The sequence below is a fragment of the Alligator mississippiensis genome, chromosome 11 (genome assembly GCF_030867095.1).
Source record: "Alligator mississippiensis isolate rAllMis1 chromosome 11, rAllMis1, whole genome shotgun sequence".
In the NCBI taxonomy this organism is placed as follows: domain Eukaryota; kingdom Metazoa; phylum Chordata; order Crocodylia; family Alligatoridae; genus Alligator; species Alligator mississippiensis.
In genome coordinates this window covers 56294884-56319759 of record NC_081834.1, presented here as the reverse complement: position 1 = coordinate 56319759, position 24876 = coordinate 56294884, and the positions used below count along the sequence as shown (strand labels likewise).

The 24876-nt window shown below is 53.1% G+C and overlaps 1 long non-coding RNA gene and 5 other non-coding genes across 6 annotated transcripts; 1 reads left to right on the top strand and 5 right to left on the bottom strand.

Annotated features, from left to right (window-relative positions):
• Positions 1 to 2499: 2499 nt before the first annotated feature.
• Positions 2500 to 2571, bottom strand: TRNAW-CCA (transfer RNA tryptophan (anticodon CCA)). The gene has a single exon. It is a non-coding gene; the product is annotated as a tRNA-Trp (tRNA).
• Positions 2572 to 4300: 1729 nt separating this feature from the next.
• On the top strand, positions 4301 to 11495 carry LOC132244133 (uncharacterized). The gene is made up of 2 exons (XR_009455731.1): positions 4301 to 9760; positions 9851 to 11495. It is a non-coding gene; the product is annotated as an uncharacterized LOC132244133 (long non-coding RNA).
• Positions 11496 to 13945: 2450 nt separating this feature from the next.
• TRNAW-CCA (transfer RNA tryptophan (anticodon CCA)) lies at positions 13946 to 14017 on the bottom strand. The gene has a single exon. It is a non-coding gene; the product is annotated as a tRNA-Trp (tRNA).
• A 3539-nt stretch (positions 14018 to 17556) lies between these two features.
• On the bottom strand, positions 17557 to 17628 carry TRNAW-CCA (transfer RNA tryptophan (anticodon CCA)). Its single transcript has one exon. It is a non-coding gene; the product is annotated as a tRNA-Trp (tRNA).
• A 3539-nt stretch (positions 17629 to 21167) lies between these two features.
• Positions 21168 to 21239, bottom strand: TRNAW-CCA (transfer RNA tryptophan (anticodon CCA)). The gene has a single exon. It is a non-coding gene; the product is annotated as a tRNA-Trp (tRNA).
• Positions 21240 to 24778: 3539 nt separating this feature from the next.
• On the bottom strand, positions 24779 to 24850 carry TRNAW-CCA (transfer RNA tryptophan (anticodon CCA)). Its single transcript has one exon. It is a non-coding gene; the product is annotated as a tRNA-Trp (tRNA).
• Positions 24851 to 24876: the final 26 nt, after the last annotated feature.

Below are 24876 nucleotides of genomic sequence, written 5' to 3'. Positions count from 1 at the left end.
TAGGGCACTTCCAGCCTGAGCCCCTGCCCTTTCTCTACCAGAGCAAGGCTGAACTCAAACCTCCTGGCTGGTGCATGTTACAGGTTAAGGATGCCAATGACTCAACAGCCCCTCTGAGAACAGACAGGTCTGAGTCTCAACAGAAGAGGAAGATGCTCTAGCCCAGCATTTCCCAACCTTTTGGTTCCAGTGGCACACTTAACAGGCCTCCCATCTTGCAGCACACCAGCTGAATGGCAGGGAAGGGGGCCAGGTGCAGAGCAGGGTGGGGCAACGTGCAGATGCAAATCACTGGCTGGAGCCATGACACTTGCCTGCATGGGCGACTGGTGCCCTCCCCTGCAACCAGTCCCACTCACCAGGGGAGAGGGTCCCCCACAGGTGATCCCACCGACTGGGGATGAGCCTGCAGACTGGGGAGGGTGGGATCCCTTGCATGTGATCCCATGACGGCCAATTGCTGTGCTTGCAACCGCTTCCAAGGAGTGGCTGCAGTCACTTCTGGGAGCAAGTGCTGGCTGATCACTGCAGCTGCTCCTGGTAGCAGCTGCAGCCACTCCTGAAAGCCCCGAGACCCTCAACATGTGGTTTCTTGCCCAGGGAAGTGGGAGCAGGAGGGGTGTCACTCCATGCTGTAGTCCAGGCTTCCCCACTGAGCTTTAAGACCAAGGTGTGGCCATTCCAGTAGAGGAGGAACCATCCCTGAGTTGCACCAGCTCTAGTTCAGCATGTGCATCAACTCTATTGAAGCTGCCTCACCTGCAACTCAGACCCATGTTGTGTCACACAGGGAGAAACAGTCTCATGTCTCAGTGGTGAGGGCAGATAGCCTCTGGATGTAGGGGCAGGGAGCAGGACTGGCAGCAGGAGACAGCATTCCCCCCACTGGCAGCATCTGGCCAAGTCAGGGACTCTGTGGCCAAGTCATGCGTCTTTTAAAAAAAAAAAAAAAGGTTGATGGGGGAAGAAGGGGTAATCAAAAGGTCAAAGAGAACAGCAGGACCTAAGTGTGAAAAGCTTACCTGACAAAAGCTTATTGAAGAGCTTGGTACTGTGTGATATGCTTATGGTCTGCAAATACCTGCATGGAAAGAAAAGACCTGATGCTGGGAGGATCCAGCAGATGGGCAGAGCAGGACCCACTGGTGAGGAGCTCTAGTTGGAAAACACTAAACTGGGAACAAGGTGCAAGGAACAAGTGGGAGGAATTAGCCAGGGGAAGTAACATTGCAGGGGGCACAGGAATATCCATCACATGGCATCCTGAATCACATTATGCTGTCTAACTAAGAGGCACACTAGTATAACCAGATACATGGTTGAAAAATGTCCTGGCAGCGTGTACGGGTATTTTGGGGCAGAGGAGATGTTGCCACTTTCCACCCTGCAGCCACCCAACACATCAGAGGTGCAGAACCAGGCAACTTTGGACCCCATTTCCCTCAGTCCAGATTTCTCTCCTGTTGTTGCTCCTCTGAGATAGGCTCAGGGAGGGCCTTGCAGAAACGCTGAACCCTCTGCAATAATGGCAGTGTGAAGGAAAAGGGTCTGCAACCCTGGCCACCACCTCAGAGGCTCTGAAGCTGCCCAAAAGGGCCCATCCACCATAGCCAGGCTTCTGTCTATCCCCCTTGTATTCATCCTCCAGCTAGCTCTCTTTGATGGCATCAAAGCACTGTGGTGTGACCAGGACCCCTGTGGGTCTGTACTGACATCTGAGTGGCTTCTTTAGGCAGTGTTGTTCCTAGTCTGCCCCAGTTAGAAGTGTCATACAGACAGCTGCCCCTCATGGCCAGCTGGGACACAAGGCTCTGGGTTTGGATCAGTGCAGTACAATGGAGCCCAGGGGCTTTACAAAGGCCCCTGCACCATCAGCTTTTCACCTATAGGCAGCACCAGGTCATAAACCAAAGCAGCTGTCCAAAGTGGAAACAGCTGTCCTGGGCCTGGAAGTCACAACTCCAGCTGCTCTGCAATTAGGCAACTCTGGTGTGTGTCTGATCAGCCTGGACCGGAGCCAGGAACTACCAAGAATGGGGCCAAGGCACATTCCTGGAGACAGTGGTTCTGGGAAGGACTGGGCAGGTCCAGCCTCCCTAGACAGGAGTCCCCTTACAGCTCGAGAGTCAACCATCTGCTTTTCCTGGCCTTTTTCTTCACCCTGTAATGTATCACATTGAATAGACTCATTCAGCACAAGTAGGGACTCTGAGCCGAAGGCAATGCTGAATTGATTTGTACTAGTTGGCTGACCCAGCACAGGGAACCTGAAGTACCCGTGTCCACTTTCCCACAGGAAAAGAAAGTTTCCTAGTCTACTTTATCACACCAGACAACCTTTCCATCTACCCCAGGCTTTGAGGCAGGCCTGGTGTTTTTTCATTATGGCCATTTTTGGGAAAAAGGCCTCCTTTGGCATCTGCTTGCTGCATCATCACCAACACAGCAAGGAAACCACCACAAGTGGGGAGGATCTCACAGGACTTAAGAGGAAGTAGTTGACCCCAGTGTGATTTGAACACACAACTGTCTGATCTGGAGTCAGATATGCTACCCTTACACCATGGAGCCACATACTTAGCAGCTTTTCTCTCTCTCCTCTTAACTTACTGAAAGAATGCCTCTCACTTGGTGCACGTAGGGATTTTGCCCCCTTCCCTATTCCAGGTGTCCTTTCCACTGCATTTTCCAGACTTTTCCTACAGTTCCTGTGACCTGCATAGAAATCCAAACAGAACATCCTAACTTCAGCATTATTTTAACACAGAATTTACATAAGCTTCTAGCTGAAATATAGGTTGTATCTTTCAAACTACCCTACAGCAACCAAGTACAAACAGGAAACACCCACTGACTTCACAGTTTTAGTTGTCACCTGCCATCTCATACTTGAACCACTGGAAATGATCATCAAACAATTGCAGCATCTGCTCAAGCAGGAGTGTACCTGAGAGAAATATTCTCCATTCTCCTCTCCTGGCCTTTAGATAGCTTCCTCACTTGCCCAACACACCATCAGAGGCTCACTCCCTGCTGGGCAAGAAGGCTTGCTTAATTCATAATAATGGGTCAGTACGTCTAGTATGGGTTCCCAGTTCATACTGAAAATGGAGCTGGAGGATGGAATCTAGTTTACTGGGGAGGTTTGTGGCACAGAACAAGTGAGAAAATGTTCAGAAGGTTTGGAAATAAAACAGCTTCAGGGTGATATCTCTAATGGGAGAGAGAAGACTGACAGTACAGGGTATGGGCATCTAAAAGAATCAGGAGGGTCCAATTGAAGAATCCAGTGAAGACTGAAATGTTAGAAACCAGGGTCCGAATCTGCCCTCTACCTGCTGCAGAATGAGAGAACATACAGCTGATGTAAAACAAGGAAAGAAGAGGAAAAGAGTAGAGGAGAGTTTGTACACATCATCGGGTTACTCTAGTTCAGGGGTCAGCAACCCCAGGCACGTGTGCCAAGCATGGCACGCTAGGCCATTTTACTTGGCACGCTACAGCCAGCCACAGCTCTGGGTAGCTGCTGCCAGCGATGGAGCCTGGGCCGCTCCCAGCAGGGCTTGCAGCATCCCAGCTGCCTGCTGGGAGCAGCCCGGGCTCCTGGCTGGCAGCAGCTCCCCAGAGCCTGGGCCTGCTGCAGCTGGGAGGCTCCAAACAGCTGCGCCAGGCTCCAGCATCAGCTCTGCACTGGCACGTGCACCCACGCGTCAGAGCGGGTGGTGGGGGAGGGGCCTGAGGCAGCGCAGCCCCGGTCTCTCCCCCGCTCCTGGCACAAGAGGCGATAGCAGGCTTCTGGAGCCTGGCGCAGCTGTTTGTAGCCAGCCCAGGCTCTGGGCAGCTGTGGCAAACAGCAGGCAGGCTGCAAACAGCTGCGCCAGGCTCCACAGCTCCAGCATTCTCCATACTGGCGGCAACTGAATGGGCACCTCCGGCCCCATCCCACACTGCCCGCTCTGATGTGCCGGTGTGGAGCTGATGCCGGAGCCCAGCACAGCTGTTTGCAGCCTCCCAGCTGTAGCCAGCCCTGGCTCTGGGGAGCTGCTGCCAGCCGGGAGCCCGGGCTGCTCCCAGCAGGCAGTTGGGATGCTGCAAGCCCTGCTGGAAGCAACCCGGGCCCCAGCAGCTACCCAGAGCTGGGGTAGCTGCTGACAGCCACAGAGCCTGGGCTGGGGAGCAGGGGCTTTCGGTGGGGGCACAGGGGGGCAGGGGCTTTGGGTGGGGGGTAAGGGGCAGTAGGACTGGGGGGCAGGGGCTTTGGGTGGGGGGCACAGGGCGGCAGGGCTGCGGGGCAGGGGTTTTGGAAGGGGGGCAAGGGGCGCAAGCAGGGCATCCTGCCATGTACCCTTTGCCCTTATTTTGTTTTTCTGCCATGCCAGCACTCTGGCACCTTCCGAGGCAGGCATTGTGGTGTTTTTTGGCACTCTGGCCAAAATACATTGCCTACCTCTGCTCTAGTTAAAGATATTCCCTAGGTTTATTTTACTCTCACAATATACCACAACGAATGCTGTTACATTTATGTGACATAATGCATTTAAGACACATAATGAGTTAATATGTTATTACTGGTAAATGCTAGGGGGCACCTCATAACAATTTTACCCTTCTGACCTCCTAGTACTAAATTACATCGGGGGTAGTTTAAGAACGTATTTCATGATTGGTTTTATTTTTTGTGTGGCTTTCAGTTACACTCCTCCCCACTCCCCCCAAATTTCTTCCATTCAACCAGTTATTCATTGCTGGATGCTCTCTCTTGGTGTTCTTCCTGACATATCTACATAGTATCCACTTTTTCCCCCTCCCATCACTGGGGGGATGCTTGGGGTTTTCAGTGGAGCCCCTAATTCAAAGACTGGAAGAAATTGTTACCTGCTGAGCAAAGCCTCTTTGGATGCTTTCAGCCATCACCCTAGCCAGAGAAAGCTGGAGTGCGTGCTAGGGGGACCTCGTGGCACTAAGGTGGGCTGCTCTTTTGGGGAAACACTCTCCCTGCACTGGCCACTAATCTGAGCTGTTGGGGGTAGGCACTGCAGTCCCCTAATTCAAAGACCCAAAGGAATTGTTGCCTGCTAGGTGAACCATCTTTGGATGCTTGCAGCCAACACCTTGGAAGCCCGGCTTCATGTTTGGGGGACCTTGGTAACTAGGGGCACTGTTTTTGGGAAATGTGAAAGGCTACCTTGGCCAGCCCTCACCTCCAGCTTCAAGTGGACCTCAGGTGGCCAGCATAAGCCATATGGGGAGGGAGGAGGAGAGGTGGACTTGGGGTGAGACATGGGTTTTTTTTGGTTTGGAGTTCCATAAACTGTCTCCCCGTGCACACCACTAATCAGAACCCCGCACAAGGGCAGCTTTTCTGCTGGTCAGTGAAGCATTTTTGAGTGCTTTCCCCGAAAAAATGTACTTGCAAGGTTAATGTTGGGGAAAACCAGTAAGGGGCTTTTACTTTTTCTAAATTTGCTTTTCCATGCAGCATCATTCATCATTTCATAAAACAACTTCACGCATGCTTGCAATTCTGCCTCAGGCAGCACAATTGGAAACTATGCAAACACAGCTTATCTCTTTTTAGCGGGCATTGATCACCAGCCTACCCATACCCCACATGCCCCCACCCCTGGCATACCTGCTTTTTCTCTCCTCCCATCACCGGGGGGACTCTTGTGGTTTCCAGGGGAGCCCCAAATTTGAATACCAAAAGGAATTGTTGCCTGCTGGGCAAAGCATCTTTGGACGCTTGCAGCCATCACCCTGACCAGAGAAATCCTGGGTGCATGCTAGGGGGACCTCAGGGCACAAAGGTGGGGTGCTCTTTGGAAAACACTCTCCCTGCACTGGCCACCAATCAGAACCTCGCAAAAGCACAATTTTTCTGTCAGTCAGCAAAGCATCGTTGGCTCAGTCACAGGCATTGTTTTATCCAGGGGTGATTACTGCCTCCTGGCTCTGGGGGACCACCAGTGGTTGATCTCCAGGGTGGGGTCCACCAGCGGCTGATCACTGATGAGGGTGGCGGCCCCAGGGGCCAATCGCCAACCGGAAGTGCTGGCAGCGCTTCTTTGGGTGTCCCAATGATCGGGGGGGGGGGGAGGGCACCAGCCAGAGGCTTCTTTTAGCACTCCCTCCCCGGCGGGCAAGGGCCAATTTGGGGAAGGGGGGGGGGAGCACATGCCCACCCCCATGCCCCATCTACAAGTCTCTTATGATCTTATCAGCTTACCCTATTTACATGTCAATTCCTGTTTCCTGCATCTCCAGTTACTGCGATCCAGGAGTGCCTAGAGTTTGTAGGTGCACCTCATATTACAGCATTAACCCCCCTGTTTTAAAACTTTTTTTCTTTCTATTTTACCCTTTGGGTCTTTCTTGCCTCACCTCCCCACCTTTTTGACAGCGCTGGCCCTGCATGGCCATGCATGCTTTGCCAATCCTCAGCACCGCCCAGGGCTACCCAAGGGTTGTCGCACCCCAGGGGCTTCATGCCTCGTCTGTCATCCCTGCTTGGGTGCTAGTTTCACAGTGTTCCTAATGCTCCCCCATTCAGTTCCTGAAGTGGCATAAGAGCCACCCTTAACACTGAGCCCCAAGGAGTCTTTTTCTACTCCTTCCCCCACTCCCCTCTACCATGCTGTTGCTGCTTCTGGTTTCCCAGTAATGGTTAAAGGACTTACCTTTCCTCTTGTTTCAAAAATAAATTGTAATTGCTGATAGTATACAAGTATAAACCTAAGAAAAGGAGAAAGATTCTTCATTTACTTAAGTAATCTTTAATGATTTATTTACTATAATGTAATCTTTAATGATTTTTTTTTCCCTTTGTGTTTATACTTAGTTGCTGTAGAGTAGTTTGGCAACTCTTTGAAAGATTAAACCTATATTTCAGCTAGAAGCTTATGTAAGTTCTGTGTTAAAACCATGCTGAGGTTAGGATGTTCTGTTTGGATTAATATGAAAGTTACAGGCAAAATAGGGAAAGTCTGGAACATGCAGTGAAATGGGCACTTGGGAGAGGGGAGGGGAGAAAATCCCTACATGCACCAAGTGTTAGGGCTTTTGGCAGAAAGTTGTGAAGCAAAGAAAAAGACCTTTTGAGCATGTGGCCCCATGATGCTGTTGGCTACAAATGTCCAACTCGGGATCCTTAAAATTCTGGTTTATTAGGCGGATTGAAGCACTGTAATGAAGTTAAATCATAAACCTTGGGGCTGGTCCCCCACGCGCACACACAGTAGTGAGCTACAAGAGTCAGGTATACCTATCCCACAGGCACTGGAGTCTGCCGTCGAGGCTTCTTTCAGCATAGTGTTATCCTCCAGAAGGGGGTCGCCAGCTGGTCCTTCTGGCTGGACAGTTGGGTGCTGGTCAAGTTGGAGCTCAAGAGGGCGCCACTGAGGGTCACTTTTCACTGCTTTTTTTCTATTCTTGGCAGACTTTGGTGACTGCCCGGTTTTCAGGTTTGCCCAATCCAGGGGTCATTGACCCTCGTGGGACTTCCCCCTCGGTGGCTACTGGATGGCATCTGTCAGCCCCAGGAGTCGTCCGCATGTACATGCAGGTTTGGGAGTCCATTAATGAATTTTGAATAGGGCTCTGGGAGTGGTTGATCTGGAGATATTCATGCCCAAAAGTTGGTCCCTGGCATTGATTAACTCAGGCCAGGGCTTCTAGCCCTTGAACAGTGACTGTAGAGATTTCCTGGTTGCTACATTGTCTCCTATTGATTTCTTCCCTTGGTTGATCTGCAGTTTCCCTAGGTGTTAATTACTGCCTGCTACTGTGTTACACATTCAATCACTGATTCACTCGCTCTTTCAGGGGCTCACCTGATACTGGGAAACAGCAGTTTGACTACTGCCCTTGTTAACATTGTTACAATGTATAACTTACTTCTGAAACTAAACACATTTAGTTGAAAGGTGAGGAGTATAAAATATAAGCTACAAAAGTAATGCCATGGCACACAAATAGATAAAAATACCAAAATACAAGGGGAGATACTAAATGCACACATGCAAATTTTAAAACACAATTCCTCATCTTAAAGTGAAAGAAAGAGGAAGGAAGAAAAGGTAGAAGAGGAAAAAGATATCCAAGGAGGGGAGAGCAACTGCAGGCAGGAAGAAAAGGGGGCTGTCTGCTACAATGCAATGGTAGCATGTCTGACTCCAGATCAGAAGGTTGTGTGTTCAAATCACACTGGGGTCAACTGCACCCTTCTGAGTAGATTCTGTCCCTGGGAGATCCTCACCATGCGTGGTGGCTTTGCTGTTGTTTGTAAGGAGGCCTTCTTATTTTTTAACCAAAAATGCCCATAATGAAAAACACCATACCTCGAAGTCTGCATAGATAGAAAAGCTGTCTGGTGTGATGGAGTAGGCTAGGAAACTTTATTTTTTTCTGTTGCAGAGTAGAGAGGGGCATTTCAGGCTCCCTGTACTGGGTCAGCCAAGTAGCAAAAATCACTTCAGCATGTTCTCCTGCTCAAAGGGTCCTTCTTTGTGGTCAGTGAGTCTTTCCAGTGTGACACATTGCAGGGCAAAGAGGAGTATGATTGAGATCTTCCAAGAAACACTGAAGCAAGGGGGTATTTTGGTGAGTGGGTGCGCTTGGGTGTTTGCACCCCATTTTGGTTCCTGCTCCATGCAAAGTTTAAAACCAACTGCCTGTTTCAGGCAGTGGCATTTCAGCTGAGGCAGAAGTAAGGGAATCAATTGATTTCATGGGTCACTTAAGACTTCTTTTTCCTTGTAAAATCTTCATTCTATACACTGCAAAGAGGAAAGCATCCTGGTTGAGATGTGATGGAGAAGAGAGACAGTGACCCTTTTCTTCTGACAGTGTGGTACCATGATAGCTTATCTGGCTTCCATTCAGCATGTTGTGTCACCAGGGTCTGGCTCCTTTTTTATCTGGGTGAGTTTTGGGTCCCTCTGAAAGACTGCCCACACAGGGAAGAATGTTGGTGGTGGAACAAGGGATACATCGATGGGTAGGTCAAAAGAGAAATGGGCATGGTGAACTGGAGTAGACCAGAGTGCTTTGTTTACTCCTTGATGGGTGGGGAGGGTCACTTCAGATTCTCTGTGCCAAGATGGCTAGATGAGAAAGATCACCACTACTTGGACTTCTGCCCAAAATGTGGCAATGATGGTGGCTGAGTTTGCTTATTTTGGTTTATTGAGCAGGAGTTCTTTCAGGAAATGCTAGGGTGGGATGCCCACCTAGAGCAAGAGGAAGGATGGGGAGGAGGAGATGATGGGGGGCAGACAAATGCTGTACCCATGTAATACAATGGAAGCTGGTGTGATTTCATGTGAAAAAGTTGTGTATTCAGATCCCACCAGGGTCATTACCTTGTTCTTCTTCCTTTGGGACCACTGGTTGCTAAGTCCTTCTACCCTGTGTGTGTGAGGTGAGTGCTGCTAGAGCCTCTACTCTTGGGTCATTCACATGCCCTTGCACTTTGCTTGTGCTGCACCACTTGTACTTAGTCCTTCCTTTTCCTGAACTGCCCCTTGACTCGTAAGGTGTCCTTCAAGGACCTGCTTTTGTGTTCTTCCTGTTGCTAACCTGAAAAAAGCTCCTTCTGTTGAAGCAGCTCTTCTATGAAACCTGGTCGATGATTGTGGTCCAGGCAGTGAAGCAGAAGCACTCTGGCACCCCTGAATTACATGGAGATGCTTGGATCTCATCAGGCCAGCAAGGAATATAATAGAATATGCAGTCCTGAAGAATGGGCCAACACGCAGCACTGGTAAGTAGAAGGAGGACATGTCTGGCATTCCTTGATCCCCCTAGTCTTTTTTTCTTGTAGAGAATGATCCTTCTTAATTTCTTCCATCAGGAACCTCAGAGGAAGAGATGCATGGCCCACTGGACTCTATGGATGTTTTGCTCTGAGGTGAGCAGGCCCAGTGTGGTGTACAGAAGCACTGGTAGCAACTGTGTCTTTGTGAACACCACACCCTACCAACCACACCCTACCCATCTTCAAGTTGCGCATATTCCATGGTCCCAATTTCACTTTGACCTTGGTGTCAGTCTTCTCCCTTGCTTTCTGTCCAGTCAGCCCCAGGACAAACACCATCTCAAGGATCCTTACATTCTCACAGGGGATGGAGAACTCCAGGTCTTTGATTTCTTCCAGTGCCAGGTGGGTACTCTTGCCCATGATAATCTTGGTCCCTGCTGCTGCTCCCCCAACACTTGGGGGGTTGTTGCAGCAGAACCTCTGCCTTGGTATATTTCCCTTCTGGACATTAATATAACAGAAGCCCATGCTTGCCTGCACACCCCACCGCCTCCGCCCCACCATTTTGTGCATTTCTTTTTCCTTCTAAGTATTGCCAGAGGCATAGCACACTGTTTGCATGGGTGTGGCTTTGCTCAGAGCAAGCCAGAAAGCTGAAGTGGCTTTCTGTAGGAAAAAAACTAGAAGCTACATCTACATATCAATTAAACTTAGTGTCACTAAAGAAAACAAAAGAAGTAAAATATCCACCTCAAAGACTGTAAATATATCCTGGTGCTAACCTAACTCACTTACTGTCCTCAGTAGCCTTTGATCCTCACTATCTCACATTGCCTTTTTATGTATTTCTCTCACTGTATTTTTATATTTCATCTGTCTTGTCTTTATCATGGCATTTTGTATTTTATATTTTATACTTTTAAACCCTTAAGGAATGTACTCCCCATAGAATGAAATTACACCCTGGACCATTGTTCAAAACTGCATTGAAATAGTACTTGTAAAGTGATAAAATCTGCTATATTGGGAAGTCCCTTGAATGAAAGGGAGTATGAATGACAAACCAAGTATCTCTGGCTGTTCATCGACAATAGCCTAGCCAGAGGAACTTACAATTACAAAACTCTACAAGCCATTTTAAGCTAATAAAGCCAAGGAACTGATTCCTGGAACTAAGCATCCAGCCTATTGACTATTCTTGTAACCCATGACAATAAAGCAATTAAGTCAATAAGTCAAGGGTGGACTCCCGAAACTCCAGTACCAGCAAGCAGAGACCGCTGTGACTAACAGCTGCCACGTACTACTCAAAACTCACGTTGGACAGTGATCTTCGGATTGGGCAGCCAAGATGATGCTAATCTATCACACAAGTCTGCCAGAAAGGGATAAAAGCCAGTGAAGCATAACCCTAAGTGGTGCCCTAAAATCCAGCACCTCACCTACCAACACAGAAGGACAAGCAGGAGACCCACTTCTGCAGAAGACATCACCATAAAGGGAGCTGGCCACTTTGAGCAGAATAAAGGGCAGGTAGATATACTGACTCCAGTGCTAAGAAAATCACTACAGCAGGGACTATACATTATATTACATGGGTTTTAATGCCATCGGTATGAGTGAGAGCATGCGCGTGTGTATGTGCTAAAGTGACCAGTATCCCTCATAACTCAGAGTGTACATTTCTCATTTTCTTGGTAACTTCACACCCTGTCCAATAAATTAGAATTTATGATGATCCTGAGAGATGGTCCTTTGTAGCCACCATTGTGCAGGCAAGAATGAATGTTTGGAGGATGCCTTCCAGTGCTGGCCCTTTCCTTTGGGACCTGTGAGACCCACGGGAGAGCACAACAAGCACCAGAGGAAGGAGTGCGATGCCCAGGTGTGCACCATCCCCTTGACATGCAGTGCTCTCTGCTCCAGGGTGCATGGGTTGTGCTGGACCTGCTCCTGCCCCGTAGCCACTGAGGTAGTAGCACCATCATGTCTTGTAGCCATGCACTGGAGCCCTGGGCTTCCCCAGGGGGTGCTCCCCTCCCACTTCCTGCAGGACCCCTTCTCAAGCTGTGCACGCTGACCCGCCGCTACGCCAGCTCTAGGGCTCCATTTCTCCGGAGCCCTGGCCCACAGGACCTACGGGGTAGCTTTTCAGGAGGAAGGACCTGGCAAAAGGCTGGGTCCCCCTGTCTTGCTCAGGGCAGGCCACAGGAGCCCTTCACAGGTGCTATCCCACTACCGGTCAGCAAGGGAGATTTGACCTGCTCTATTTCCAGCCTGGGCCGGTTCACCGCTCCTTAGGCAACCTGGAGCCTCCAAGCTCCCTCAGAGGCCCCATGTTGGTGCAGACCCCAGTGCGGACACCTGCTCGACACAGCCCGCTGCAGCCTTGAACTCCTGGGCTCAAGCAATCCACCAGCCTCAGCTTCCCAGACACTTGGATTACAGACACAAGCCACTGCGCCCAGCTGCTCTGGCCCCCTCGCAATGACAGTGTGACCCTCGCTCTGCCTTATTCAACTTGGCACGTGTAAACCTTTTGCCAGGCACTGCACAGCACTGCACTGCACTGCACTGCACTGCACTGCACTAACAGGGTCTGGGCCTAAGATTGGGATTCTACATCAACTTTCTCAATCTGGCTCCAGCCTCATCACAGGAGCATTTGAACATACCTTTTCCACCGGCTTTTACCACAAACAGATTTACCCACTTCCAAACAACACCACAAGAAAACAGGGCTTATTACAGGGGGAAAAGGGAAAAATACGCAACTTCAAGGAAAACACGAGCCGGGGTTCACTACGTGAAATAAGAGCCAAACAAAACAGACCCCACCCCCACCCTCCAAAACAGTCCCGTGTTTCCTTCTCTCGTCCAAAGCTATGAGAACTGAAGGGAGAAAGGCTTCTTCTGTGATACCTTCTTTAAGATGAGCTTAGCTGGGGATTGGGTGTGCTCAAGTATTGCTGGACTTCTCTTGCTTTGTCTCTTGTTGGCGCTGTCTTTTTGGCTTCCCCTAGGACCAGATCGGGCCACCTCCCACGCCCCCTCACTGGATTCAGACCCGTTGTCCTACGTTTCCCTCCAAGGAACCTGTGGAACCAACCGGGGCACTCTGGTCCCGCCACCAGGGGTTGCTGACCACTCTTGAAAGGATTGGTCTGCATCAGCAGGGTTGAAATGATGCCTGTTTCTGGTGGGAACCAAGTGATGAGGTCAAAAACGTTATTTAAGGGTCAGGCCACCTGGTCCTGGGGCTGACTTCCTCCGGCAGGCAAGTTGGAACAAAGTCAAGCAGGGGCCTCAGGCTGCCGGCTGCATGAAGCAGCGAGTATGCCTGGCGACTAGCTGGAACGTTAGAGCTAAGTAGTTTAGATGCGTACGAAAAGGGTTACCGAACGCAAGGTTTGATGAAAGCGTCCAAATATTCTGCGTTGCTCAAGGTGCTTTCTCTGAAATCCCGTTGTTCCCCGCCCCTCCGCCCTCCTGCATCCTCTCTCTCTCTCCCTCTGGTCAATCAAGCTGTTCCTTACAGCACGCCTAGCTGGGAATGCGTGAGGGGAGAGACGGGCCTTCTCGCTCTAGGCAGAGCTTGGCTGATTAGTGAGGGATTCTGTCCTCCCTGAGAATCTCCCTAAGGAGCACCCAGAAATACTACTAGTGGGCAAAGCGCCGCCAGCCCCAAGGTCTGCAGGGTCTGCGTACCCCGGGCTGCACAGAGCCCTAACAGAGACCGGAGCCTGGGTGGCGGCAGCAATAACCCCAGGCTTGCAGGTGTGCTCTAGCAAGGGGGATCAGCTCGACGCAGACACTCCAGGAGAGACACCCGAGGCGTGGTTTTGGTCGGGCAAAGTGAGGCGGGTGGCTCAGCACAGCAGCACCCCGTCCTGTCCCGCCACATCCCCCACCCAGCCTTCTGCCCCCCTGCGATACACCTGGAGTGCTCTTCCAGCCCACGGTTGGGAGTTGTCCTAGATCAGGGGAATCTCGGAAGGCACTCTGGCTCCTGGCCGGGACAGGCAACCAGGAAGGGCTGGGACCTGCCTCCCTTTAGAACAGCTATCCTGGAGCTGTTTGGGGAAAAAGGCCTCCTTTGGCATCTGCTTGCTGCCTCAAGTCATCAGCAAGACAGCAAGGAAGCCACCACAAGTGGTGACTGTCTCCTAGGACGTAAAAGGAGGTCCTTGACCCCAGTGTGATTTGAACACACAACCATTTGATCTGGAGTCAGACATGCTACCATTGCACCATGGGGCCACGTGGTCTGGCAGCTGCGCTTTCCTCTTCATGCCTGCCTGAAAGAAGGCCTTCCTCTCGGTGCACCAAGCGATTTTGGCCCCTGCCCTATTCCAAGCGCCCATCCCCCTGCATTCTCCAGACTTTTCCTACGGTTCCTGTGACTGGCATAGAAATCCAGAAAGAACGACCGAACCTCAGCACGATGTTAACACAGCGCCTACTTAAGCGTCTAGCTGAAATATCGGTGGTATCCTTCAAAGAGCTGACAAACTCCCCTCCGGCAAGCCAGTTCAGACACAGAGGAAACACCCACTGGCTTCACAGTCGTAGTTGTCCCCTGCCAGCTCCTACTTGAACCACTGGAAAGGATCATTCAAAATGGCAGCATGTACTCAAGCAGAAGTGTACCTGAGAGAAAGATTCTCCACTCCCCTCTCCTGCCCTTTACGCAGCCTCCCCACTTCCCAGAGGCAACGGCGGGAAAGGCTGGGAAATGCAGGGGAAGGGGCACTTGGCAGAGGGGAGGGGCCAAATCCCTACATGCACCAAGTGGGAGGGCTACTGGCAGCAGGTTGTGAAGCGGAGAGAGAGGAGCTTTGAGCCTGTGGCCCCAGGGGGCAAGGGTAGCCTGTGTCATGCCACATCAGACGGCGGGGTGGTGAAATCACCCTGGGGTCAGCTGTGTCCCGCTGAGTGGTTTCTGTCCCTGGGAGATCCGCACCACGCGTGGTGGTTTCTTTGCTGTGCTTGGAAGGAGGCCTCTTTTTGACCCAAACGCCCATAACGCAAAACACCAGGCCTTGAAGTCTGCGTAGATGGAAAGGCTGTCTAGTGTCATGGAGCAGGCTCGGAGACTTTCTATCTGTGGGAGAGTGGAGAGGGGCATTTCCTAGGGGTTTTCTGTGGGAGAGTGGAGAGGGGCATTTCAGGCTCCCTGTGCTGGGTCAGCCAAGTAGCAAAAATCACTTCCGCGTGTTCCCCTGCTCCAAGGGGCCTGGTTTGTGGCCAGCGAGTCTTTCCAGGGTGAGACACTGCAAGCTAAAGAGGAATATGAAGTTGGCATTTGTTAGTTGATTGGCAACGTCACATCCTGTCCAAGAAGCTAGAATTCATGAGGCTCCTGAGAGATGGTGCTTTGTAGCCAACATCGCGAAGGCAAGAATGAATGTTTGAAGGATGCCTTCCAGGGCTGGCCCTTTCCTTTGGGACCTGTGAGACCCACGGGAGAGCACAACAAGCACCAGAGGAAGGAGTGCGATGCCCAGGTGTGCACCCTCCCCTTTCCATGCAGCGCTCTCTGCTCCAGGGTGCATGGGTTGTGCTGGACCTGCTCCTGCCCCGTAGCCACTGAGGTAGTAGCACCATCATGTCTTGTAGCCATGCACTGGAGCCCTGGGCTTCCCCAGGGGGTGCTCCCCTCCCACTTCCTGCAGGACCCTCTCTCAAGCTGTGCACGCTGACCCGCCGCTACGCCAGCTCTAGGGCTCCATCTCTCCGGAGCCCTGGCCCACAGGGACTACGGGGTAGCTTTTCAGGAGGAAGGACCTGGCAAAAGGCTGGGTCCCCCTGTCTTGCCCAGGGTGGGCCACAGGAGCCCTTCACAGGTGCTGTCCCACTACCGGTCAGCAAGGGAGCTTTGACCTGCTCTGTTTCCAGCCTGGGCCGGTTCACCCCTCCTTAGGCAACCTGGAGCCTCCAAGCTCCCTCAGAGGCCCCATGTCGGTGCAGACCCCAGTGCGGACACCTGCTCGACACAGCCCGCTGCAGCCTTGAACTCCTGGGCTCAAGCAATCCACCAGCCTCAGCTTCCCAGACACTTGGATTACAGACACAAGCCACTGCGCCCAGCTGCTCCGGCCCCCTCGCAACGACAGTGTGACCCTCGCCTGCCTTATTCAAGTTGGCACGTGTAAACCTTTTGCCAGGCACTGCACAGCACTGCACTGCACTGCACTGCACTAACAGGGTCTGGGCCTAAGATTGGGATTCTACATCAACTTTCTCAATCTGGCTCCAGCCTCATCACAGGAGCACTTGAAGATACCTTTTCCACCGGCTTTTACCACAAACAGATTTACCCACTTCCAAACAACACCACAAGAAAACAGGGCTTATTACAGGGGGAAAAGGGAAAAATACGCAACTTCAAGGAAAACACGAGCCGGGGTTCACTACGTGAAATAAGAGCCAAACAAAACAGACCCCACCCCCACCCTCCAAAACAGTCCCGTGTTTCCTTCTCTCGTCCAAAGCTATGAGAACTGAAGGGAGAAAGGCTTCTTCTGTGATACCTTCTTTAAGATGAGCTTAGCTGGGGATTGGGTGTGCTCAAATATTGCTGGACTTCTCTTGCTTTGTCTCTTGTTGGCGCTGTCTTTTTGGCTTATCCTAGGACCAGATCGGGCCACCTCCCACGCCCCCTCACTGGATTCAGACCCGTTGTCCTACGTTTCCCTCCAAGGAACCTGTGGAGCCAACCGGGGCACTCTGGTCCCGCCACCAGGGGTTGCTGACCACTCTTGAAAGGATTGGTCTGCATCAGCAGGGTTGAAATGATGCCTGTTTCTGGTGGGAACCAAGTGATGAGGTCAAAAACGTTATTTAAGGGTCAGGCCACCTGGTCCTGGGGCTGACTTCCTCCGGCAGGCAAGTTGGAACAAAGTCAAGCAGGGGCCTCAGGCTGCCGGCTGCATGAAGCAGCGAGTATGCCTGGCGACTAGCTGGAACGTTAGAGCTAAGTAGTTTAGATGCGTACGAAAAGGGTTACCGAACGCAAGGTTTGATGAAAGCGTCCAAATATTCTGCGTTGCTCAAGGTGCTTTCTCTGAAATCCCGTTGTTCCCCGCCCCTCCGCCCTCCTGCATCCTCTCTCTCTCTCCCTCTGGTCAATCAAGCTGTACCTTACAGCACGCCTAGCTGGGAATGCGTGAGGGGAGAGACGGGCCTTCTCGCTCTAGGCAGAGCTTGGCTGATTAGTGAGGGATTCTGTCCTCCCTGAGAATCTCCCTAAGGAGCACCCAGAAATACTACTAGTGGGCAAAGCGCCGCCAGCCCCAAGGTCTGCAGGGTCTGCGTACCCCGGGCTGCACAGAGCCCTAACAGAGACCGGAGCCTGGGTGGCGGCAGCAATAACCCCAGGCTTGCAGGTGTGCTCTAGCAAGGGGGATCAGCTCGACGCAGACACTCCAGGAGAGACACCCGAGGCGTGGTTTTGGTCGGGCAAAGTGAGGCGGGTGGCTCAGCACAGCAGCACCCCGTCCTGTCCCGCCACATCCCCCACCCAGCCTTCTGCCCCCCTGCGATACACCTGGAGTGCTCTTCCAGCCCACGGTTGGGAGTTGTCCTAGATCAGGGGAATCTCGGAAGGCACTCTGGCTCCTGGCCGGGACAGGCAACCAGGAAGGGCTGGGACCTGCCTCCCTTTAGAACAGCTATCCTGGAGCTGTTTGGGGAAAAAGGCCTCCTTTGGCATCTGCTTGCTGCCTCAAGTCATCAGCAAGACAGCAAGGAAGCCACCACAAGTGGTGACTGTCTCCTAGGACGTAAAAGGAGGTCCTTGACCCCAGTGTGATTTGAACACACAACCATCTGATCTGGAGTCAGACATGCTACCATTGCACCATGGGGCCACGTGGTGTGGCAGCTGCGCTTTCCTCTTCATGCCTGCCTGAAAGAAGGCCTTCCTCTCGGTGCACCAAGCGATTTTGGCCCCTGCCCTATTCCAAGCGCCCATCCCCCTGCATTCTCCAGACTTTTCCTACGGTTCCTGTGACTGGCATAGAGATCCAGAAAGAACGACCGAACCTCAGCACGATGTTAACACAGCGCCTACTTAAGCGTCTAGCTGAAATATCGGTGGTATCCTTCAAAGAGCTGACAAACTCCCCTCCGGCAAGCCAGTTCAGACACAGAGGAAACACCCACTGGCTTCACAGTCGTAGTTGTCCCCTGCCAGCTCCTACTTGAACCACTGGAAAGGATCATTCAAAATGGCAGCATGTACTCAAGCAGGAGTGTACCTGAGAGAAAGATTCTCCACTCCCCTCTCCTGCCCTTTACGCAGCCTCCCCACTTCCCAGAGGCAACGGCGGGAAAGGCTGGGAAATGCAGGGGAAGGGGCACTTGGCAGAGGGGAGGGGCCAAATCCCTACATGCACCAAGTGGGAGGGCTACTGGCAGCAGGTTGTGAAGCGGAGAGAGAGGAGCTTTGAGCCTGTGGCCCCAGGGGGCAAGGGTAGCCTGTGTCATGCCACATCAGACGGCGGGGTGGTGAAATCACCCTGGGGTCAGCTGTGTCCCGCTGAGTGGTTTCTGTCCCTGGGAGATCCGCACCACGCGTGGTGGTTTCTTTGCTGTGCTTGGAAGGAGGCCTCTTTTTGACCCAAACGCCCATAACGCAAAACACCAGGCCTTGAAGTCTGCGTAGATGGAAAGGCTGTCTAGTGTCACGGAGCAGGCTCGGAGACTTTCTATCTGTGGGAGAGTGGAGAGGGGCATTTCCTAGGGGTTTTCTGTGGGAGAGTGGAGAGGGGCATTTCAGGCTCCCTGTGCTGGGTCAGCCAAGTAGCAAAAATCACTTCCGCGTGTTCCCCTGCTCCAAGGGGCCTGGTTTGTGGCCAGCGAGTCTTTCCAGGGTGAGACATTGCAAGCTAAAGAGGAATATGAAGTTGGCATTTGTTAGTTGATTGGCAACGTCACATCCTGTCCAAGAAGCTAGAATTCATGAGGCTCCTGAGAGATGGTGCTTTGTAGCCAACATCGCGAAGGCAAGAATGAATGTTTGAAGGATGCCTTCCAGGGCTGGCCCTTTCCTTTGGGACCTGTGAGACCCACGGGAGAGCACAACAAGCACCAGAGGAAGGAGTGCGATGCCCAGGTGTGCACCCTCCCCTTTCCATGCAGCGCTCTCTGCTCCAGGGTGCATGGGTTGTGCTGGACCTGCTCCTGCCCCGTAGCCACTGAGGTAGTAGCACCATCATGTCTTGTAGCCATGCACTGGAGCCCTGGGCTTCCCCAGGGGGTGCTCCCCTCCCACTTCCTGCAGGACCCTCTCTCAAGCTGTGCACGCTGACCCGCCGCTACGCCAGCTCTAGGGCTCCATCTCTCCGGAGCCCTGGCCCACAGGGACTACGGGGAAGCTTTTCAGGAGGAAGGACCTGGCAAAAGGCTGGGTCCCCCTGTCTTGCCCAGGGTGGGCCACAGGAGCCCTTCACAGGTGCTGTCCCACTACCGGTCAGCAAGGGAGCTTTGACCTGCTCTGTTTCCAGCCTGGGCCGGTTCACCCCTCCTTAGGCAACCTGGAGCCTCCAAGCTCCCTCAGAGGCCCCATGTCGGTGCAGACCCCAGTGCGGACACCTGCTCGACACAGCCCGCTGCAGCCTTGAACTCCTGGGCTCAAGCAATCCACCAGCCTCAGCTTCCCAGACACTTGGATTACAGACACAAGCCACTGCGCCCAGCTGCTCCGGCCCCCTCGCAACGACAGTGTGACCCTCGCCTGCCTTATTCAAGTTGGCACGTGTAAACCTTTTGCCAGGCACTGCACAGCACTGCACTGCACTGCACTGCACTAACAGGGTCTGGGCCTAAGATTGGGATTCTACATCAACTTTCTCAATCTGGCTCCAGCCTCATGACAGGAGCACTTGAAGATACCTTTTCCACCGGCTTTTACCACAAACAGATTTACCCACTTCCAAACAACACCACAAGAAAACAGGGCTTATTACAGGGGGAAAAGGGAAAAATACGCAACTTCAAGGAAAACACGAGCCGGGGTTCACTACGTGAAATAAGAGCCAAACAAAACAGACCCCACCCCCACCCTCCAAAACAGTCCCGTGTTTCCTTCTCTCGTCCAAAGCTATGAGAACTGAAGGGAGAAAGGCTTCTTCTGTGATACCTTCTTTAAGATGAGCTTAGCTGGGGATTGGGTGTGCTCAAGTATTGCTGGACTTCTCTTGCTTTGTCTCTTGTTGGCGCTGTCTTTTTGGCTTCCCCTAGGACCAGATCGGGCCACCTCCCACGCCCCCTCACTGGATTCAGACCCGTTGTCCTACGTTTCCCTCCAAGGAACCTGTGGAGCCAACCGGGGCACTCTGGTCCCGCCACCAGGGGTTGCTGACCACTCTTGAAAGGATTGGTCTGCATCAGCAGGGTTGAAATGATGCCTGTTTCTGGTGGGAACCAAGTGATGAGGTCAAAAACGTTATTTAAGGGTCAGGCCACCTGGTCCTGGGGCTGACTTCCTCCGGCAGGCAAGTTGGAACAAAGTCAAGCAGGGGCCTCAGGCTGCCGGCTGCATGAAGCAGCGAGTATGCCTGGCGACTAGCTGGAACGTTAGAGCTAAGTAGTTTAGATGCGTACGAAAAGGGTTACCGAACGCAAGGTTTGATGAAAGCGTCCAAATATTCTGCGTTGCTCAAGGTGCTTTCTCTGAAATCCCGTTGTTCCCCGCCCCTCCGCCCTCCTGCATCCTCTCTCTCTCTCCCTCTGGTCAATCAAGCTGTTCCTTACAGCACGCCTAGCTGGGAATGCGTGAGGGGAGAGACGGGCCTTCTCGCTCTAGGCAGAGCTTGGCTGATTAGTGAGGGATTCTGTCCTCCCTGAGAATCTCCCTAAGGAGCACCCAGAAATACTACTAGTGGGCAAAGCGCCGCCAGCCCCAAGGTCTGCAGGGTCTGCGTACCCCGGGCTGCACAGAGCCCTAACAGAGACCGGAGCCTGGGTGGCGGCAGCAATAACCCCAGGCTTGCAGGTGTGCTCTAGCAAGGGGGATCAGCTCGACGCAGACACTCCAGGAGAGACACCCGAGGCGTGGTTTTGGTCGGGCAAAGTGAGGCGGGTGGCTCAGCACAGCAGCACCCCGTCCTGTCCCGCCACATCCCCCACCCAGCCTTCTGCCCCCCTGCGATACACCTGGAGTGCTCTTCCAGCCCACGGTTGGGAGTTGTCCTAGATCAGGGGAATCTCGGAAGGCACTCTGGCTCCTGGCCGGGACAGGCAACCAGGAAGGGCTGGGACCTGCCTCCCTTTAGAACAGCTATCCTGGAGCTGTTTGGGGAAAAAGGCCTCCTTTGGCATCTGCTTGCTGCCTCAAGTCATCAGCAAGACAGCAAGGAAGCCACCACAAGTGGTGACTGTCTCCTAGGACGTAAAAGGAGGTCCTTGACCCCAGTGTGATTTGAACACACAACCATTTGATCTGGAGTCAGACATGCTACCATTGCACCATGGGGCCACGTGGTCTGGCAGCTGCGCTTTCCTCTTCATGCCTGCCTGAAAGAAGGCCTTCCTCTCGGTGCACCAAGCGATTTTGGCCCCTGCCCTATTCCAAGCGCCCATCCCCCTGCATTCTCCAGACTTTTCCTACGGTTCCTGTGACTGGCATAGAAATCCAGAAAGAACGACCGAACCTCAGCACGATGTTAACACAGCGCCTACTTAAGCGTCTAGCTGAAATATCGGTGGTATCCTTCAAAGAGCTGACAAACTCCCCTCCGGCAAGCCAGTTCAGACACAGAGGAAACACCCACTGGCTTCACAGTCGTAGTTGTCCCCTGCCAGCTCCTACTTGAACCACTGGAAAGGATCATTCAAAATGGCAGCATGTACTCAAGCAGGAGTGTACCTGAGAGAAAGATTCTCCACTCCCCTCTCCTGCCCTTTACGCAGCCTCCCCACTTCCCAGAGGCAACGGCGGGAAAGGCTGGGAAATGCAGGGGAAGGGGCACTTGGCAGAGGGGAGGGGCCAAATCCCTACATGCACCAAGTGGGAGGGCTACTGGCAGCAGGTTGTGAAGCGGAGAGAGAGGAGCTTTGAGCCTGTGGCCCCAGGGGGCAAGGGTAGCCTGTGTCATGCCACATCAGACGGCGGGGTGGTGAAATCACCCTGGGGTCAGCTGTGTCCCGCTGAGTGGTTTCTGTCCCTGGGAGATCCGCACCACGCGTGGTGGTTTCTTTGCTGTGCTTGGAAGGAGGCCTCTTTTTGACCCAAACGCCCATAACGCAAAACACCAGGCCTTGAAGTCTGCGTAGATGGAAAGGCTGTCTAGTGTCATGGAGCAGGCTCGGAGACTTTCTATCTGTGGGAGAGTGGAGAGGGGCATTTCCTAGGGGTTTTCTGTGGGAGAGTGGAGAGGGGCATTTCAGGCTCCCTGTGCTGGGTCAGCCAAGTAGCAAAAATCACTTCCGCGTGTTCCCCTGCTCCAAGGGGCCTGGTTTGTGGCCAGCGAGTCTTTCCAGGGTGAGACACTGCAAGCTAAAGAGGAATATGAAGTTGGCATTTGTTAGTTGATTGGCAACGTCACATCCTGTCCAAGAAGCTAGAATTCATGAGGCTCCTGAGAGATGGTGCTTTGTAGCCAACATCGCGAAGGCAAGAATGAATGTTTGAAGGATGCCTTCCAGGGCTGGCCCTTTCCTTTGGGACCTGTGAGACCCACGGGAGAGCACAACAAGCACCAGAGGAAGGAGTGCGATGCCCAGGTGTGCACCCTCCCCTTTCCATGCAGCGCTCTCTGCTCCAGGGTGCATGGGTTGTGCTGGACCTGCTCCTGCCCCGTAGCCACTGAGGTAGTAGCACCATCATGTCTTGTAGCCATGCACTGGAGCCCTGGGCTTCCCCAGGGGGTGCTCCCCTCCCACTTCCTGCAGGACCCTCTCTCAAGCTGTGCACGCTGACCCGCCGCTACGCCAGCTCTAGGGCTCCATCTCTCCGGAGCCCTGGCCCACAGGGACTACGGGGTAGCTTTTCAGGAGGAAGGACCTGGCAAAAGGCTGGGTCCCCCTGTCTTGCCCAGGGTGGGCCACAGGAGCCCTTCACAGGTGCTGTCCCACTACCGGTCAGCAAGGGAGCTTTGACCTGCTCTGTTTCCAGCCTGGGCCGGTTCACCCCTCCTTAGGCAACCTGGAGCCTCCAAGCTCCCTCAGAGGCCCCATGTCGGTGCAGACCCCAGTGCGGACACCTGCTCGACACAGCCCGCTGCAGCCTTGAACTCCTGGGCTCAAGCAATCCACCAGCCTCAGCTTCCCAGACACTTGGATTACAGACACAAGCCACTGCGCCCAGCTGCTCCGGCCCCCTCGCAACGACAGTGTGACCCTCGCCTGCCTTATTCAAGTTGGCACGTGTAAACCTTTTGCCAGGCACTGCACAGCACTGCACTGCACTGCACTGCACTAACAGGGTCTGGGCCTAAGATTGGGATTCTACATCAACTTTCTCAATCTGGCTCCAGCCTCATCACAGGAGCACTTGAAGATACCTTTTCCACCGGCTTTTACCACAAACAGATTTACCCACTTCCAAACAACACCACAAGAAAACAGGGCTTATTACAGGGGGAAAAGGGAAAAATACGCAACTTCAAGGAAAACACGAGCCGGGGTTCACTACGTGAAATAAGAGCCAAACAAAACAGACCCCACCCCCACCCTCCAAAACAGTCCCGTGTTTCCTTCTCTCGTCCAAAGCTATGAGAACTGAAGGGAGAAAGGCTTCTTCTGTGATACCTTCTTTAAGATGAGCTTAGCTGGGGATTGGGTGTGCTCAAATATTGCTGGACTTCTCTTGCTTTGTCTCTTGTTGGTGCTGTCTTTTTGGCTTATCCTAGGACCAGATCGGGCCACCTCCCACGCCCCCTCACTGGATTCAGACCCGTTGTCCTACGTTTCCCTCCAAGGAACCTGTGGAGCCAACCGGGGCACTCTGGTCCCGCCACCAGGGGTTGCTGACCACTCTTGAAAGGATTGGTCTGCATCAGCAGGGTTGAAATGATGCCTGTTTCTGGTGGGAACCAAGTGATGAGGTCAAAAACGTTATTTAAGGGTCAGGCCACCTGGTCCTGGGGCTGACTTCCTCCGGCAGGCAAGTTGGAACAAAGTCAAGCAGGGGCCTCAGGCTGCCGGCTGCATGAAGCAGCGAGTATGCCTGGCGACTAGCTGGAACGTTAGAGCTAAGTAGTTTAGATGCGTATGAAAAGGGTTACCGAACGCAAGGTTTGATGAAAGCGTCCAAATATTCTGCGTTGCTCAAGGTGCTTTCTCTGAAATCCCGTTGTTCCCCGCCCCTCCGCCCTCCTGCATCCTCTCTCTCTCTCCCTCTGGTCAATCAAGCTGTACCTTACAGCACGCCTAGCTGGGAATGCGTGAGGGGAGAGACGGGCCTTCTCGCTCTAGGCAGAGCTTGGCTGATTAGTGAGGGATTCTGTCCTCCCTGAGAATCTCCCTAAGGAGCACCCAGAAATACTACTAGTGGGCAAAGCGCCGCCAGCCCCAAGGTCTGCAGGGTCTGCGTACCCCGGGCTGCACAGAGCCCTAACAGAGACCGGAGCCTGGGTGGCGGCAGCAATAACCCCAGGCTTGCAGGTGTGCTCTAGCAAGGGGGATCAGCTCGACGCAGACACTCCAGGAGAGACACCCGAGGCGTGGTTTTGGTCGGGCAAAGTGAGGCGGGTGGCTCAGCACAGCAGCACCCCGTCCTGTCCCGCCACATCCCCCACCCAGCCTTCTGCCCCCCTGCGATACACCTGGAGTGCTCTTCCAGCCCACGGTTGGGAGTTGTCCTAGATCAGGGGAATCTCGGAAGGCACTCTGGCTCCTGGCCGGGACAGGCAACCAGGAAGGGCTGGGACCTGCCTCCCTTTAGAACAGCTATCCTGGAGCTGTTTGGGGAAAAAGGCCTCCTTTGGCATCTGCTTGCTGCCTCAAGTCATCAGCAAGACAGCAAGGAAGCCACCACAAGTGGTGACTGTCTCCTAGGACGTAAAAGGAGGTCCTTGACCCCAGTGTGATTTGAACACACAACCATCTGATCTGGAGTCAGACATGCTACCATTGCACCATGGGGCCACGTGGTGTGGCAGCTGCGCTTTCCT